Consider the following 11,405-nt stretch of genomic DNA (forward strand, 5'->3'; position numbering starts at 1 on the left):
TTTTTCCTTTAATTTTATTTTCATGTTTTAATTCATATGTCTCAACCTTTATTTATTTTCTTTTTTCTCAAGCATTATCTATTTCTTTTTTTTTTCTTTATTTTAATTCATTTGTCTTTAACCTTTATTTTTCTTTTATTTTTTATTTTTATCAGTTCTGTTTTTTTCCCTCATTTTTCTCAAACTTTATTTTTACTTTTTTCGCTCATTTTTTATTTTCTCAATTTTTTAATTCTTCTCTTTTTTCTTAATCCTTATTTTCTTCTAGCCTATTTTTTTCTCACTCTATTTTTTTTATTTCTCTATTTTGTTTGATCGTTTTTTTCCTTTTTCAGTTCTCCTTTTTCCCTCATTTTTCTCAAATTTTATTTTTATTTTTCCTCTCATTTTTATTTTTCTCAATTTTTTAAATTCTTCACTTTTTTCTTGATCTTTATTTTTTTTTCTTTCCTTTTTTCCTCAATCTTTTTTTATTTCTCTATTTTGTTTGATCGCTTTTTTCTTTTTTTTCTCAACTTCTAGTATATTTTGCTAATAAATAAAAAATTAAATAATCTGCAAAGGTACCTTCTTTTTTTGACATCAAAGCAAATTTAAGGGCATAAATTGTTGTTACGAAGTTCTTTGAAAATTCTTGAGATAAGTCGTGTCTCTAAGGCGAGAGTCGTAGAATATCTCATAAATAAAGGCATAATGTGGTAGTGTCAACTCTTGCCCATAGGGCATAATGTATTATTTGAAAGTTCTTGAGCTAAGTCTTTAAGGCAAGAGTTGTAGAACATCCCAAAAATAAAGACATAACATGGTAGTGTCAACTCTTGCCCGTGGGGCATAATTTGTCGTTTGAAAGTCTTTGAGTTAAGTCTTGCCTCTAAGGCAAGAGTTGTAGAACATCTCATAAATGAAGACATAACATGGTAATGTCAACTCTTGCCCGTGGGGCATAATTTATAGTTTGAAAGTCCTTGAGCTAAGTCTTGCCTCTAAGGCAATAGTTGTGGAACATCTCATAAATGAAAACATAATGTGGTAGAGTTAACTCTTACCCGTAGGGCATAATTTGTAGTTTGAAGGTCCTTGAGCTAATTAATTTTTGCCTCTAAGACAAGAGTTGTAAAACATCTCATAAATAAAAATATAACGTGGTAGTGTCAACTCTTGGCCGTGGGGCATAATTTGTAGTTTGAAAGTCCTTAAGCTAAGTTTTGCTTCTAAGGCAATTGTTGTAGAACATCCCATAAATGAAAACATAACGTGGTAGAGTCAACTCTTGCCCATGGGGCATAATTTGTAGTTTGAAAGTCCTTGAGCTAATTAAGTTTTGCCTTTAAGGCATGAGTTGTAAAACATCTCATAAATGAAAACATAACATGGTAGAGTCAACTCTTGCCCGTGGGGCATATTTTGCAGTTTGAAAGTTCTTGACCTAATTAAGTCTTGTCTCTAAGGCAATAGTTGTAGAACATCTCATAAATGAAAACATAACATGGTAGAGTTAACTCTTGCCCATGGGGCATAATTTGTAGTTTGAATTCTTAAGCTAATTAAGTCTTGCCTCTAAGGTAATAGTTGTAGAACATCTCATAAATGAAAACATAACGTGGTAGAGTTAACTCTTGCCCATGGGGCATAATTTGTTGTTTGAAAGTCCTTAAGCTAAGCCTTGCCTCTAAGACAATAGTTGTAGAACATCTCATAAATAAAAATATAACGTGGTAGAGTCAAATCCTGCCCGTAAGGCATAATTTGTTGTTTGAAAGTTCTTGAGCTAAGTCTTGCCTCTAAGGCAATAGTTGTAGAACATCTCATAAATGAAAACATAACGTGGTAGAGTCAACTCTTGCCCGTGGGGCATAATTTGTTGTTTGAAAGTCCTTAAGCTAAGTCTTGCCTCTAAGGCAATAGTTGTGAACATCTCATAAATGAAAACATAACGTGGTAGAGTCAACTCTTGCCCGTAGGTATAATTTGTTATTTAAAAGTCCCTGAGCTAAGTCTTTCCTCTAAGGTGAGAGTTATAAAAATCTCATAAATCAAAATGCAATGTGGTAGTGTCAACTCTTGCCCATGAAACATAACTTGTTGTTTGAAAGTTATAAGTCTTGCCTCTACAATGTAGTAGTGTCAACTTTTGCCCATGAAATGTAGTTTATTGTTCGAAAGTAGTAAGTCTTGCCTTTATAATGTGATAGCATCAACTCTTGCTCATGAGATATAACTTGAATGGAAAAAATCAAAGAAAAGAACAAAAATAATAAAAATTGTGAAAAAAAAAGACGTAAAATATTAAAAAAACAAAAATTAAAGAAAATGTAGAGGTTGAGAGAGAATAGAAAAAAAATAAAGGTTGATAAAAAAAGAAAGATTAGATAAAAATAAAAGTCGAGAAAAATTTAAAAAGAAAAAACTCAAAAAAAGTTTTTCTTTTATAAAATAGACGTTGAAAGATGTAAAGAAAAAAGTAAGGGTTGAAAAAATTAAAAAGAAAAAAAAAAGGAAAGAAAAAAAAAAAAATAAAATAAAAAAAAAAAAGAAGTTGAGAGAAAAAAAAAAGAAAAAAAGTAAAGGTTGACAAAATTAAAAATAAAAAGAGAAAATACAAAATAAAAATCAAATTAAAATTAAAAAGAGAAAACAAATAAAAGTTGAAAGATATAAATATAGAGTTGTTATCCATTATGAGGATCATTTGTGTAATTTACTCCATTGATCAAGGACAATTTTGTCCAAAAAATATTAGTTAATAGGTAAAGGTTATTTTAAGGAAACTTTTTTATTTGGGGCTAAAATTTGAAAGTCACCCCAATTTGGGTCTATTTTTTAGATTCATCCGCTGAAAGCTTATAAAGAAAAGGGGGAAGGAGTGGAGTGGGTCGATTACTGTTGAGCCGATCTTGTGCGGCTGGTTGTTGGGCTGTGGGTAGATTAGGTATTTTTATGGGAAATTTTTGAAAGGGAAAAGACTGACAGGGAAGGTATTTAGGATTTTGGATTCAATTTAAATTTTGGCCAATTGTATCGCAGTTATAGCCAATTTGATTTGAATTAAAGTCAAATTAAATGAGATGGATAAATCGAATCGCAATCCGACACGAATCAAGTATCAAATTAATCCCGAGTTTCTTGGTTAAATAAAATCAAATAAATATTTTTTTCAAATAAATTATTTTTGAGAACAAATCATATTCAAATCAAGATTTTAATCATGTGAATTTGCTTTCAAGATAACCATCGATTAAAATTTAAATTCTATGTGAAATAATAATTTAAATAAAAAAATTATACGATTTTGTATATACGAATATGAAAAATTTAATCGTTACTAAAAAGGACAAAATTATCTAGATAAATACTTTGGAAAAATTTTATTCGGATAAAATAAATGTTGTATTTTATTCACAATCGAAGAAATTAAGCTTAGTTGTGCAGGACAAAAATTAGGTGTCAACGGGACAAACAATCAACATCCATGCATTAATCACCACCTAATCGAGCATAACCCCAAGAAACAAATCTAGCTACTCGTGAAAGTAAAGAAAAGATGTACACCCAAATTGATATTCAACTCATCCATTGAAAGCAAAGTAAATATATTCTCGAAGCTTTAAAATCAATCAAATAACCAAAATCTCTCTTAGGAATACACCACAATTTGTCTCTACTCAATAATAGTGTATTTCTCTCTAAAAAACTAGAAAATTAGATGCTGAAAACGTAAAGGTTTTAACCTTTTTTATCTTGGGATTTGGCCTTGTGAAATTCCAGCATTACCCCTACAAAATTTCTCGAGGATCGCGATCGCTGCCTTTAGTCGATATCACACCCTCACTATTATAGTGCTTTGGCTTGGGATTGCAGTACTTTTGTCTGCACGGACTCCCACGACTGTGGGGCATCGACCTGCGGTCACAACACTTTTTCCTGTCACAAAGAATCCCAATCGCATTCTATCATCTCACAATTATAACATTCGGGGCATGATCTTGAGCTGCACTTTCACCTTGTTGCTAACTTTGCTCACTTCCTTTCGTTCCGGCTTTGCCTCAACTCCTTTTTATCGCATTTTTCTGTAAGATCAAAAACACTAAAATTAGTGCATTTCATTAAAGAATTAGTCTCATATATGAAATTAACTCATCATAATGTGCAAGAGTTTAGATGCAAATGAGTGGCAAATTTGCCACTTATCAACACCCCTAACTTAAAGATCTTGCTTATCATCAAGAAACAATACTTCCCACTGAATTAGACTACTCAACTTTGAAGCCCACACTTTTAACCAAATGATCACCATGATTTTGAACTTGATTAGCACTAATAATTAGTCATCAAACATAAGAAGTGTTATCCATACAACTCCCCTCAAAATCAATCACATTTTCAAGGATGCAAGAGACTTTTAAGAATAATCAAATAACAACAACTAGCTCTCAAGAAGTGACACTCTATCAATAGTAACTCAACTACACTCATTCGCCTCACTTTTGGAATATGACAACTTTACCAACCTATAATAGTTTACATGTCTCCCCACAAAAGGAAATACTAGTACACCAAATTTTCAATCATGCAACAAGGGATGAATGTGCAAGCACTCACACTCACAAAGAATTTCTCAATGCAAACAAGCATCATATTATATGCTTGCCCTTATTTTTGATCGCTACCAAATCAAAGACACTTAGTTGGAGATCTCGAAGGACTTTTCAAGCTTGTAATGTAGGTTTTGGGGAAGGGTCGGATGAACATTTGGGATAGAAGTGACTAAACCCTCCTTGGACTCCACGCAACACACTAACTAGATCAAACTTGGATCACTAGCCACTTCATTCTATTTTTAATTCATATATGTGCCTTTCTATCACTTTAGTTCACCCATCTTTTGAAAGTATTTTCTTCTCATTTCTTTTCCTTTCATGATTTTATGCTTTTTTTTTCTATTGTTCCTTCCTTTCTTTTCCATCATTGATTTGTTTTTTGGGAATTCATTTACAAGACCACGACCATGATCACCTCCTCCAAGTTCCACTACATCCCTAACTTAGGATTTTAGCCTCAAGTTGGCAATTTTAAATTCAAGGAGGGTAGGGTTCAATAGAGGGATAACTTTCAAATGGTTAGAAGATTGTAATGTGGTTGCTAAAGAAAGGTTAATAGGCTCAAAAGGGGTGACTAGGGATACCATCCACGCACAGGTAGGCTTTTTAGGCTAAAGTGATTTTTAATAATGACAAAGAAAGGCTAAGATCATTTCACCAACCACCACTACTAGAAATTACCCCTATTGCAATAGAGGGTCTACTGCAATGGCTTGAACTATTGTTAAGAAAATTATTGCATTAGAATGATTTGGTGTTAGAACCATTGCTGTTGTAGAATAATCGTTGCAATAGAGTATCTTATAGTAACTGTTACTTTAACCATTGCCATAAAGTAGGTATGGCAATACTTCATTGGAAAAGAAATCTATTGCATCGGTTATTCTTCAACAACAACGGTTCTAACACCATAATATTTCACAAGTCGTCTTTTCACATTTTTCATATAATATAACAAAATCGCAAGATTTCTCTTTCAAATGATTTCCTCCAACCACCATATCACTGCTTGGACCATCCAATCATCGTACCACTGCTCCGACGAGCGTACCACTTCTCCAACCATTACCACTACTCTGACCACCGTACCACTGCAAAATATCATTTTGAAGTTGCTCCGACCATCATTGCTCCTGTGCTGCTCCGACCACCTTTTGAAAAAACCATTTCGGAGCTGTTGCCGAAAGTCAGACCGTATCACTACTCCGACAGCCACTTCAATTTCATCTCTTAAATTTGCAATTCAATTTTTTAGCAATATTGGGGTTTTCTTCAATTTGGCTGAGATTGGAGAATAAATTTATTTTTGATTGAAATATGAAAGTTTCTGAAGATTAAAGGGTATGTATGTTCTTTAGCATTATTTATTATTCTCATTTATATATTTACAAAAAATTATTTGGTTAATCCATTTTAGTGGTTTAATTGATTCATCTAAAGGTGATTTTAGGCAAATAAATAGATATAATTAGGAATTGGAAAGAAGTTAAGTTGGATTTAGTATTTCTTATAGCTGTTTCATTTGTAAAGATTGTATCTTTAATGTGTCTGGTTAACTTTAAATGCTCTCATTGCTGTTTTGTTCATTTGTATGTCTCGTTAATGAATATACCTGGTAGTATTTCCTAATAATTTTTCTATACTTGGAAGAATGGGTGGTTCCCTTACTCTTCTACACTAAGAGTAGTTGTGAACTAATATTTTCACTAAGGAGATTCAAAATATAAAGTAGATATACGAAGAATTCAAGGAGTTCAACAACACTTTTCATAATTAATGTATTTATTACAAAAGCTCCACCCGCATGGACAAAAATGAAAAGCTTCTCCATTACTCATATTTTCCCCATTAACACAAAGATAATTAGTTGTAACAACTAGTACTTGGAGCTGGAGGTGACTGATCATGGAGTTGACGTACACAAGATTTTCCTTTTCTAGGTACCTGATAGGAAATAAACTTATTGGGCCAATTCTGGATTGGACCAGAAGTGGTAATTCCAAACAGTAAGTTTATTACCTTAGATTAGCGTGGTCTTGCATATAAATCGACTCATGACTATATCAACAACATAAGATTCTATAAGTACATTGACATAAATGTCAATCTTTTAGGAACATACTATCCCTTAAAGAATTTCTTTTTATGCAACACTAGCTTGCTGATTCTGTCATTCACCCGGCAACCTGCATTTGTTTGTTGAGATACATTAGTGAACTTTCCAACTTGGTTATGTATTTACTAGACTAGATAGCAATTTGGTTTAATGAAAAGAGAAAGATTATTCTCCAAATTTAAATGCTATAAAGGTGATAAAGGTTTGAGTTATCCTCTATACAACATGTTCTCCATGCGCTATTTTTATCAACATAGAGTTCAAGAGAGATTAAATAGGCTTGTATCTGTTTTATCTAGAAGCAAAGAGTAATATGTCCTTATAATTGTATTTAAAACACAAAATCTGGTCATTAGTAAAGATTTAAAAATGCTAGATTAAGATGAGATATGTAAGCATTACAAAGTCACTTCTGATAACCTTTTAATTCGATTACCGATGATGAACTCAATTTTCTGGCTTTCTACTCTCACAATCAAGAAGTAAATGAGAGACATTAACTAAAAGATCTTGAAAAATTTAGGCATATTGATTTTGGGAAAATTGTTTTAATTTGGTTTATCAAAATGTTACAACCCACTGCTATTACAACTAGCATTTACATCCTATAATGTAAGCATAAGTATTCCAACTCCCTTCTTACCTTGATAGTACTGGGAAAACACTGACCATATCAAAAACCTTATTTACAGCATGATAGACCAGTTTTACAACAACTTCAGCACAGGTAGTGTGATCTATGAGCCTGAACTGATCTAAGTGATTGCAGTCAAATGTAATGAATTTGTCTAGGGTAATTCTTTTTAATTTTTTGCTAGAACTACTCTCATTTTAATATCGTCTGACCATGACTTATTTTTTTCCAGGTCGTACCTTTATGCCCATATTAAGCATTTAGGATTGATGAGTTTAATAAAGTGAAGGTTGAGCAGTCTTTAATGGAAGCCTATTTCCTTCCAATTTTTGATCCATATGGTTAGTGTTCCAAGTAATACTATCTAGCCTTTGTCATGTTGTTTTGGAAGAGTTCCCTTTGGAAGAGTTCCCTTGAACTTCAAATTTGACTTTTATGTCACTTAGATGTACTCAAAATTTGTCTTATTGATTACTAAGGAAAAGTTATGTTGGATGCTTTTGCAGTTAGCTTCTACTCTTTCTTTGATAACTCAGGAATCTCATTAAAAATCTAAATTATTCAAGTGTGTCTAGTGCAGCGAGGATATGTCAGCTTGGAATCTTCCTAAATCATCGAAGAGGAATTCGCTTTGTGTTTTACGACAAGCAATAGTTACTTCCACAATGACCATGTGCAACTCAAGGTGGCCTCTTTACAAATTGGTTATTTTTTACATCAGGGCCCATACTAAGAAGCTAGAGATGTTATCCATAGCTTTTGCACAGAATAGTGATCTAGGCATATGATACGTGCTCTCTGGTTGTGAAATTCCTTTGGATGTTAGATATCAGAGATCCTCCTTCGACGACAAGGCTCTATTGGTCAATGCTACAAGGATGGAGACGATGTGGTGTCTTTTAATGTCTTTTTTTTAGTAAGCTATGGCGCACGTTGGATGCTAGCTCAGAAATTTCCAAGGATTAATTGTGAACTTTCATTATGCTTGTGTATGTGTGTAAATAGTTGTTGTACAACATTTTGCATCATGTTCAATAACAAGTGTTATTATAAATCCTCTTTCCTGTTAAACATCAATAAATGGGAACTGATGAGTCCAGAGTAATGATGTGCTAAGAACTATTCAACTAATACCCACCGTACATGGCATGCAAACTATTCTAGGAGGACCAATTATATTTCCTACTTGAGAATAAAAGGAGTCATTCATCCCATTACTACAACTAAATAATTTAGAGTCACAAAAAGAGGCAAAGTGTTGTTACAAAATCATTCAATTCTATGCCCTTGATTTTCACAAAAAAAATTTGGATGGAGGGGGATGCTTATTTTGTACTTCACCACGTAGGATTAACTATTTATAGCACCAAGTAAGACACCATCTCACATTTGAATTCTAATGAAGGAAATACTTATGGCTTCACAGACTTCACATAGATATCGTGTCAATCCCAATTATGATGCCATGAGTACTCAGATTTTCCCTGGATCTATGACTGCAACAACTCAACACAACGATTTTTCCTTAAGAATGTCGTCACTCAATCTATCATAGGGAAAGGCTTGTCCAACATCCTCCTTAAAAAGAAAAATAACACTCTTAAAATAAAAAATAAAAATGACTAATCCACAAAACATAGGCACCATCAGGATGCCCAATATTATAACCCAAATTATCAAATTATCCAGAATAAATAAAAATTGAATCATTCAAATAAAACATAAAACATTCAAATAAATATCCAAATAATATAGGCCAAATAAGGAATATAAAATATAGAGACAGAGGAACCCCAACTAAAAAGCTGCAGTGTCCTCACTGTATATCATGAAGGAATAAGAAAGTTAAAGGGGCTCCCTGAAACTGCATCAAGTGTTTCCATCACTCTATGTCTTTTCATCGACATCAATAGTATTCAGTTCTGTATCCTTTGACCACCTAGCTGGGATCTCATCATCAGAATCTACTCGTGCAGAAGGAAGTCACTTCTTTCACTTCAGGACCTTTCACAAGCCCTTCACCCCTTTCCACATCTTGGTGAAGAACTTGTCTCACTTTTTTTCTCTCTTCTTCATTTTTTCATGAGACACACACAAATTTTGGTGTGATTGGGACAAGGATGTGTAATCTTTCTCCATCCTAGATATGGTGGCCTCCTATGTCCTCTAATCCTTGAGGAGCTTCTTATACTTACCTTGAGAGACATATAAAGTGTGACCTGAGGAAAATCCACCAAGTTCTGTGGGCAAGTTGGACACCAGCTTTCGTACTATCTGCATCTGGCACCAGAGCTTCTCAAATGGCCTATTTGATGATGGTCTATAAGAGTCTACATCATCCTCAACTAACTTTCCTCAATTTTTCTTTTTTTGCTCTTAGTAGCTACACCCTTACCGCGCATATTCAAAGGGTAGATTGGTGTATTCGGGGCTATCCAGTTGTCCTCCTGATATTTCTCAACTTTTTCCCGCTTGCAGATCTTGGTGATCAGAGATGAGAATATCAATATGGGCTCACCTCGAAACTTATAAGTCCTGAGCTTAAAGACAACAAAAGCACAAACATTTAAAGAAATGTTTTCTAATATACAAGCTACTATCTGAGCCCAGATCATAGGGATTTTTATCATGTTCGTGCTCGAGGAGACACGATTAAAGATAATTGTTAGCTAGATTCTTGCCTCCACCATGAAATCATTCAGAAAGATCCATGTTTTGTGCTTGCCTAGGTCACTTCCTTCTCCGGGCACAATTATGCAGCCAACCTGATACTAGGAGCACAGTCCTTGGCCTTAAATTTTCTCAGATTGGCAATTGAAAACTTGCATACCTTCATTGATTTCTTCAGCTCCAAAATGGACTACTTTTCCCCAAACCTTCATAACTGGGTAGAGAATTTTACAGCATTGAGATTCGCATAGAGCTCTCGTACCTACTGTTTATTGGCCCGGCATAGCTCTAGGGCAAAATACATCCAACCAGTCGCCATCAATCTTTGGTGGAAGGCCAAAAGTCTCTCAGGCACCTAATCTAATGAGATGCCTCACTCAGGCAGTAGCTTCTTCCTGGCTAGATTTAGATAATATATAGCTTGACAGATGGCAGAGAGGAATCGGTTTTGATCAAAATTGATCATCTTTAGCAATTTGAGAACCTGAACACAACATACAAGCATGAACTTTTAAAGTTAGCAAGTGAAAACAATGTTATGTGAATTAAAACTACTAAATAAATCACTCGAGGATCAAATTTGGGCATAAAGATCAAGTTTTAGCCTTTTGGACAAACCTACATGCAGGCCTAAGATATTGGGATCGCACTCTACTGAGTGCGATCGTGGTATCTAAAGGCATTGCAGACATGCCTCATATGCTGTGATCGTAACTCTACTGAGTCACGATCCCGATAACTAAGGACCCTATTGGGCAGGTCTCAGGTATTGCGATCGCGAACTGCTGAGTCACGGTCACAACACCTGAGGCTTCATCGTCCCTAGGTATTCAAAATATAAAAATTGCAACTTCTTCAACAAACATTTTCATTAAAGATGTATGAAACAAAGCATATGAACCACAACTCATAATCACTCAAACATGCCCTTTAAAACACAATAAAACTATTAAAATTTCGTTCGGAAATTTTACCAAACACTTGGTGTGCATCTCAAATTAACACGTGTTTTGAACATATTTGGGAACTCAAGACTTCTCAAAAGCAATCACACATAATATATAACAAAACCCACACAAAATAACATCAATTTAAACACTAATTATGTACAATAATCACAAACCCAAATTTGACCCTAAACATGCTTCTAAGGATCAATTTTACACAAGTAAAAAGAAGATTTAAAGGGCATACCTGTTGTTGTGCAAATGAAAATGATTATACCTTTATAACCGGTTACGATAATTCAAAATGAGTGATTTTTGGGTAGTTAAAATGTAAAATAGAAGTGGAAATAATTAGAGGTCGTTAAAGACTCTTTTATAACTGATCGGGTCACGATCGCAACAAGGTTCCGTGATCACAAGAATTGAGGCTCGACTAAGAG

Source organism: Capsicum annuum, chromosome 12, assembly GCF_002878395.1.
Source record: "Capsicum annuum cultivar UCD-10X-F1 chromosome 12, UCD10Xv1.1, whole genome shotgun sequence".
NCBI classification, from domain to species: Eukaryota; Viridiplantae; Streptophyta; class Magnoliopsida; order Solanales; family Solanaceae; genus Capsicum; species Capsicum annuum.